We start from the raw sequence: 6,977 nt of genomic DNA on the forward strand, positions 1-6,977 counted from the left end.
TATCGAATAATATGGTTACATCAAATACCCCCACACTTAGCTCTTGCTCGTCCTCGAGAAAGGATAGATAAAATCAAATTGAAAATAACTATGATCAATCTCTTAATCTCCCATCAATGTCCAAGAATATATGCATTATAAACAAGAATACAATCAAGAAGGATACAGAGTATAAATTTTCTTGAATTCATTTACATGCAAACTTCAAAGCTCAATTAATTGTCAGGATTTAAATGAAATCTATGCCATGCCAAAGTGATAGGTCCTCTCATTGATATACACTCCAACACTCACGTGTTTAGGGCTTATGTGTTTAAATCTCTCAAATTCAATCAATGAATATAATCTACCATAAGCTTGCTCTTCAATCTTATCTCCATTACTAACATATTACAAGCAATGCATGAATTAAAAGGTCTTATTTTTCGGTTGTAATGGGGCTAGGGGTAAGGTGAGGTAAAAGAAAGTAAAAGGAAGGGTTCAAACCAAAGAAAGTAGAGCATTCTGAAAAATGATATTTCAAACAAGATATTCCATCAAAACACATAAATTTTCCATCTTTAAGCACCAATGCTTAACTTCTTTTGATTTCAAGCTCTTTCAACATAAAACCTTAAGAACATAAAGGAATACTTTGTTTTTTTTGTTGTTTTTTTTTTTTTTGTTTTCCTTTGGCAACTTTGCCCATCTTTTCATCAAGCATCACTTCTTCTTTCTTTTCACATAATTTCCAACTATAATTCCATGAGATATCACAAGTATATGCTCTACTAATCCTTGGCCAGGGGAAAAGGAAAACATATAAAAAGTTAAGGCTTATACATGGATAAAGCAAAGAAAAGATAAACAAGCTCAAAAGAGGCTTACTAAGGACAATTTGCTTTAGGTTGGCTTTTTTGGCTCAAGTGGTTAAAATTTCTAATGCCTTTATCATCTTCATGTATATATGTAATGCGAATGTAATCTCAACAAGATATGAAGCAAGTTCTAGAGATACATATCATTGAAAGAATGCACAATAAAAAAAAAAAAAATAATGTTGAAGGCTCAAAAGCTTGCATTGGTATAACACTATAAAGTCAACATGGCATATTCTCAAAGTCAATCCCTAAAACAATTAAATCTTAAAATTGGCATGCACAATCATTCATTTGATTTATATCTTCATCTATCTCAACTAATTCTCATACATAATACTCGTATTCTCAAAAATCAATGGGAGTTCTAAAGATCAAACATAATTTTATTTTTTTTAAGGACAACAAAGAAAACGAAAATAAGAAAACCAAAATTCTCCCAATACCCCCACACTTAAAACACAACATTGTCCTCAATGTTGAAATAAAAGAAAAGGAATATAGAAGAATGACAAAAATAAAGTAAAATGCGAAAAATAAAAGATAAGGAAAAAAAAAGAAAGCAAATCTGTTTTTTTTTTTTTTTGTGCTGGGTTGCCTCCCAGTAAGCGCTTTTGTTTTATGTCATTGGCTCGACATGCTGCATGCTCATTCTTCATAGATTGGTTCAGCTAACTCCACAGAAGCAGTGAGTTCTACCGTCCAACTTTCATAGAAAGGTTTCAAGCGATGCCCATTGACCTTGAGTACTTTATTGGTTTCTAAACTTGTAATTTCAACTGCACCATAAGGAAAAACATTAGAAACAACAAATGGTCCAATCCAACGAGAGCGTAACTTTCCAGGAAAAAGTTTCAAACGCGAATGATAAAGAAGTTTGTCTCCAACATGAAACTCTTTTCTTGTAAGCATTCGATAATGAAGACGCTTAGTCTTTTCTTTGTAAATCCTTGCATTCTCATAAGCATCATTTCGAATCTCGTCCAACATGGTTCCAGTCTTTTTGGGTACCAAAAGGATAGACGCCACCCATTCACTGTCCGTGATGGAGAGAATGACTCTTACATCATGGAGGATAGTTTGCAAAGCTTGCAAAGCCAATGCTGATTGGTACACGCTTTGAGGAACACATATATGCCTCTCCATCTCTTTTATCTCGGTAAAATCATAGCCATAGCTCAAAGCTACGCTTAATCTACAAACTTGTTGCACACACTTATCAACTTGGTCAGAACATGTGATAGAATAAGCATTGCTATAAGGATATTTCATTGCATCATGAAAATTAAATTCAATCTTTTCATCTCCTACTTCCATAGACAAAGTATCCTTACCACAATCAATCTTTGTATTGGCAGTTTTCAAGAATGGTCTCCCAAACAATATAGGAGTGTTGTTTGATGAATCACGAGAATCATGTTCCATATCAAGAATATAAAAATCACATGGAATAACCAAACTATCAATCTTGACTAGGACATCTTCTATCACACCAAGTGGGTAAACAAAACTACGATCTGCAAGTTGTAATACAATGCTAGTTTTATTCAAAGGTTCCAGACTAAGAGAATCATAAACATGTTTGGGCATAACACTAATGGATGCACCTAAATCGCACAAGGCCCTTTTGAAACTAGCATTACCAATAACACATGGGATAGTAAACGCACCTGGGTCTTTTTGCTTCAAAGGAATATTCTTTAGAACAACAGCAGAGACAACTTCACCCATACTTACCGTTTCGTGACCTTTCAGTTTGAAAGCTCTCTTGGTAGTACACAGCTCCTTCAAGAATTTGGCATACTTGGGAATTTGCTTGATAGCATCAAGCAAAGGAATGTTGAGTTCCACTTTCTTGAAAACCTCTAAAATCTCTTTTTCTTTGTCTTCTTTCTTTGACCTAGAAGAACTTACAGGAAAGGGTGGAATTGTTTTAAAACTGGAATTCATTGATTGAGGAATTACCTTTGGAGTGTTGGTCGTTATTTCAGTTTGGGAAGGAGAAGGATGTTTCTTCTTTGTACTCAATTCGGTTTCTATCTCTTCTTCTTCCTCCATCTCAATTTGTTTTGACCTTTGTCTTTCAAGTTCTTTCCCACTTCGCAACATTATTGCACTAACATTCTCTTTTGGATTCAAAGCTTGGGAGGGCAATTTTCCATTCATTTGTGCCTCCAATTTCCCTACACTTGAAGCTACTTGCCCCATTTGCTTTTCCAAGTTGTGAATACTTGACCTTGTTTCCTGTTGAAAAGACATGACATTTTGTTGTAAGGTCACAGTGTTAGAAGCCAAAGTTTTCATCATCTCACGAAGATCATCATTGGATGACGACCCCATAACATTGGAGTTTGTGAATGGAGGAGGGGGTTGTCTTGCTTGATAATTCTGTTGGGATTGAAATCCATGGGGATGGAATTGTCGGCCTTGATTGCTTTGTTGAGGTGGGTTCCCATAGCGTAAGTTGGGATGATCTCTCCATCCAGGATTGTATGTGGTGGAAAAGGGATCATATTTACGTTGGGGTTGTCCATTGAATGCTCCATCAACTGTATTAGCCTGTTCAATGTAATCTTCTTGCATTGTTGGGCACATATCTGAGGCATGTCCTTGTAAGGAGCATATGCTACAAACTTTCACCTGCTGCACATTTCCACAAGCCAAAGAACGCACAAGAGAAGTAAGATCATTAACTTTATTTTCAAGGTTAGAAACACTTACCTCATTTACTCGTTTGTTTGAGAAGTCTCCACGAGTGCCAAATTGTTTCGAGTTGGCTGCCATGTTTGAGATCAATTGGCGTGCAGCCTCGGGTGTCTTATCTACCAATGCCCCTCCACTTGCAGCATCAATGATACTACGGTCAGTAGGCATCAATCCTTCATAAAAGTATTGAATGAGCAGCTGATCGGGTATTTGATGATGAGGACATTGAATGCAGAGTTGCTCAAATCTTTCCCAATATTCGGAGAGTGTCTCTCCATGAGATTGCCGAATCCCACATATTTCTTTCCTTATGTTGGCAACTCGAGATGCTGGGAAGTACTTCTCAAGGAAAATCTTCTTCATGGCATTCCAAGTTCCAATGGAACCTGGGAGAATAGAGAAAAGCCATGTTTTTGCTGCCCCTTTTAAAGAGAAAGGGAAAGCTTTCAACTTAACCTGTTCTTCGTCAACTCCATTCGGTTTCATGCCAATGCAAACCATATGGAACTCCTTGAGATGAGTATGAGGATCTTCTCCTGCAAGACCATTGAATGTTGGTAGCAAATGTATAAAACCAGATTTGAGCTCAAAGTTTACATTATTTTCGATGTTTATGCACAGTGGCTGATTTTCCACGTTAGGAGCAGCAAGCTCCTTGAGTGTTTGTTGTCGTGCAACAGCCATGGTGTTGAGGCGAGCTTCCTTTCGTAACCTGCGTAAAGTGTTTTCTATTTCGAGATCCAACTGCACTTGAATTTGATTAGTAGAACGGGTTACAGGCATAAATCATCAAAAAAACTCAAAAGAAACCAATCACACAAGAGATTGAAAACAATGCAAATTGTACAAAAATTCTACGCTAGAAAACTAAAACTGCCTACAAACACTAGAAAACAGCGGAATTTGGCCTCGATAAGGTGAGGCTAGTGGCTTCCACTAGTCTTGTTCAGAACGTCGTTTCCCTTCAGGAAACAGAAGGCCGATACCTAATTCCACAAAAAAATCTGTTTTGAACAGTACCGCTGCCGCAAGTGAACAGTACCGCCGCAAGCAAAAATTCTATCTCTTTTTTTTTTTTTAGAAAAAATAAATAACAATCACAGCAAATAAAAATAATAGCACAAGAATTAACTAAAATTACTTCCCCGGCAACGGCGCCAAAATTTGTTGCGATGTCGCGGTCGCACAAATTAATTACCCTAGCTTAAAACACACAAGATAGTATAGAGCAAGCAAGAGGTCGATCCCACGAGGAAGGTTTAGTTCAGATTTTTATGCTATACGTTATGTAATTGGGGGGGGGTTTGATTTGCAATGATCTTAAACTATTGTAGAAATTAAACTAACAAACAAAATCAATTAAAACTGAAATATATCAAGAAAACAAACCTTGGTTGCAAGCACACATCCACCTACAGAAATCAGAACCGATCCTTGAAACGAAACTTCAGCTTATATTCTGAATTTTTTATCTTTTCTTAACATTGGTTAATTAACGGATCCGCCGTATAACTAACCCTAACCAACAAATAATCACAGTGTCCGCACTAATGATTTAATCCAATGGCAGCCTTAAGATCTAGATAAATTCATTAATCTTAACAACCAAGTTGTCAGCTTGTGTTGCTTTGATCGAATGTTCTCCCTAAGTTTAATAACGTAGTTCCGCTACAATTACCAAGCTTAGTTGCTTCACAAGTTTATATATCACAACTCCGGTTTTGATATCAAACTTAGCAATAGATTGTTCACAATAATAACTTAGAGTCCGCTCTAGCAATTAAGATAAACAATCATACGAAATATGCATAGGAAAACAAACATACTCATTCATAATACAAACCAAAAATAAATGGAAGAATAAATCTCACAGTTCTTGAAATCTGAAGGTGTTTGCGTCCTTACAACCAAGAAAACGAGCTTAGCCTTGCATATCTATTGAAAAACTACTCCTAAAGATGAAAGAATACATGATTTCTGATTTGTAGAGGGGAGCGTTTGTGTTTCTTCTCTTATGGCTGCCACCCTTCTTTCTTTGATTCTACTGCACTCCCTCTCCCTCTCTCTTGGCTCCCCTAATATCATGAACTTAGCTGCCTATTTATACACAAATTGCAAGTAAGAAAAATCAAAGTTCAAGTGTGAACATCAAGAGATGGTGGTAGTGTGAAGGCGGCTGGCGGCTGGCGGCTGGTGGCTGGTGGCTGGCAGCTGGTTGGTGGTTTGAGGTTGGTGGCTGCCTTCCTTGACCTTCTGGATTGATGTTCTTGAGGAGCTAAATTGCTGAAATTAAAACTTGGATGTCGGTTTTAATGCTTCAGGATGTAATTTGGATTCGTTTCTTCACGAAACCTGTTTGCTGGCAGAATTCAGCTGTCATCTTTGAAAAATCATATCACCCTCATATGACATCGTTTTTGGCTGAAATTTGGAGCGTTTATACAACTTTGAGTCAGGAATCCAAAACAATTGAGTTTGCATCAATTGGATATCAACATCTCCAGATATTGAATTTTGAATGGACAAAGGTCAACACTGGCAGAATGCGAGTTTTGACTTTGAAGGATGTGATTTCCATACTCTTTGTCATTTTATTTTTCTTCACTTAGATTTCCAGAAAGGTATGGATGTTATCTTTCTAATGCCACTGGAATCACTTCGTTTCGATTTTTAGAACTCACACTCTGCACAAAACATCGACTGAACATCAAATCTGCCAATTATCTCCAATTTACTCCTTTTTGCATCTTTCATCTAAAGGTGCCTTCAAAACATAAAACAAAGAATATCAAGGCATTTTATACATAAAACAATAGGCAAAACACTAGTTAAATGTGAGTGAAACTATCGAATAATATGGTTACATCAGGCGTCGCGACTATCGTCCTCCACACTCAAATGTGTGTATCTGAAAATATGAGGAGACAAGGAATTCTTGTCTTTTATTAGTGGAAAAAAATGGAATGGGAGTCGCCACCTAATATTATGGTCACTAGGAACCCTAACTGGTCTCAGATATCGGGTATGGAGACTGGTTGCGTAAAGGAAATGTATTAGCACTCCAAATACGTCATACCTAAGGTAAGCTGCATTGTTTTATTTGTCTGATCAAAATCTAAGGTTTGGTCGTATTTTCTAATTGTTGGTCCTATCTATCTAAGATTCAAGAAAAGCCCTCCTCAATAAGGAGATTCTTATCTTAATGGGGTAGAACCTAACCGTTCTAAGGTTGAAAAAAAAAATTTAATATCCAAAATACGTATTACGTGTAATATCATACCCCGGATACTAAAAGACAAAACAAAATAAAATTTTTCTTGTTTTTGAAATTTTGGCCAATGTTCTCTTGACTTTAATAAACTGGTTATTAAAGCCAAAATGCATGCTAAAACATTGTTTTTTGTGTATGAAAAA

Source organism: Populus trichocarpa, chromosome 15 (genome assembly GCF_000002775.5).
Source record: "Populus trichocarpa isolate Nisqually-1 chromosome 15, P.trichocarpa_v4.1, whole genome shotgun sequence".
Taxonomy (NCBI): Eukaryota; Viridiplantae; Streptophyta; class Magnoliopsida; order Malpighiales; family Salicaceae; genus Populus; species Populus trichocarpa.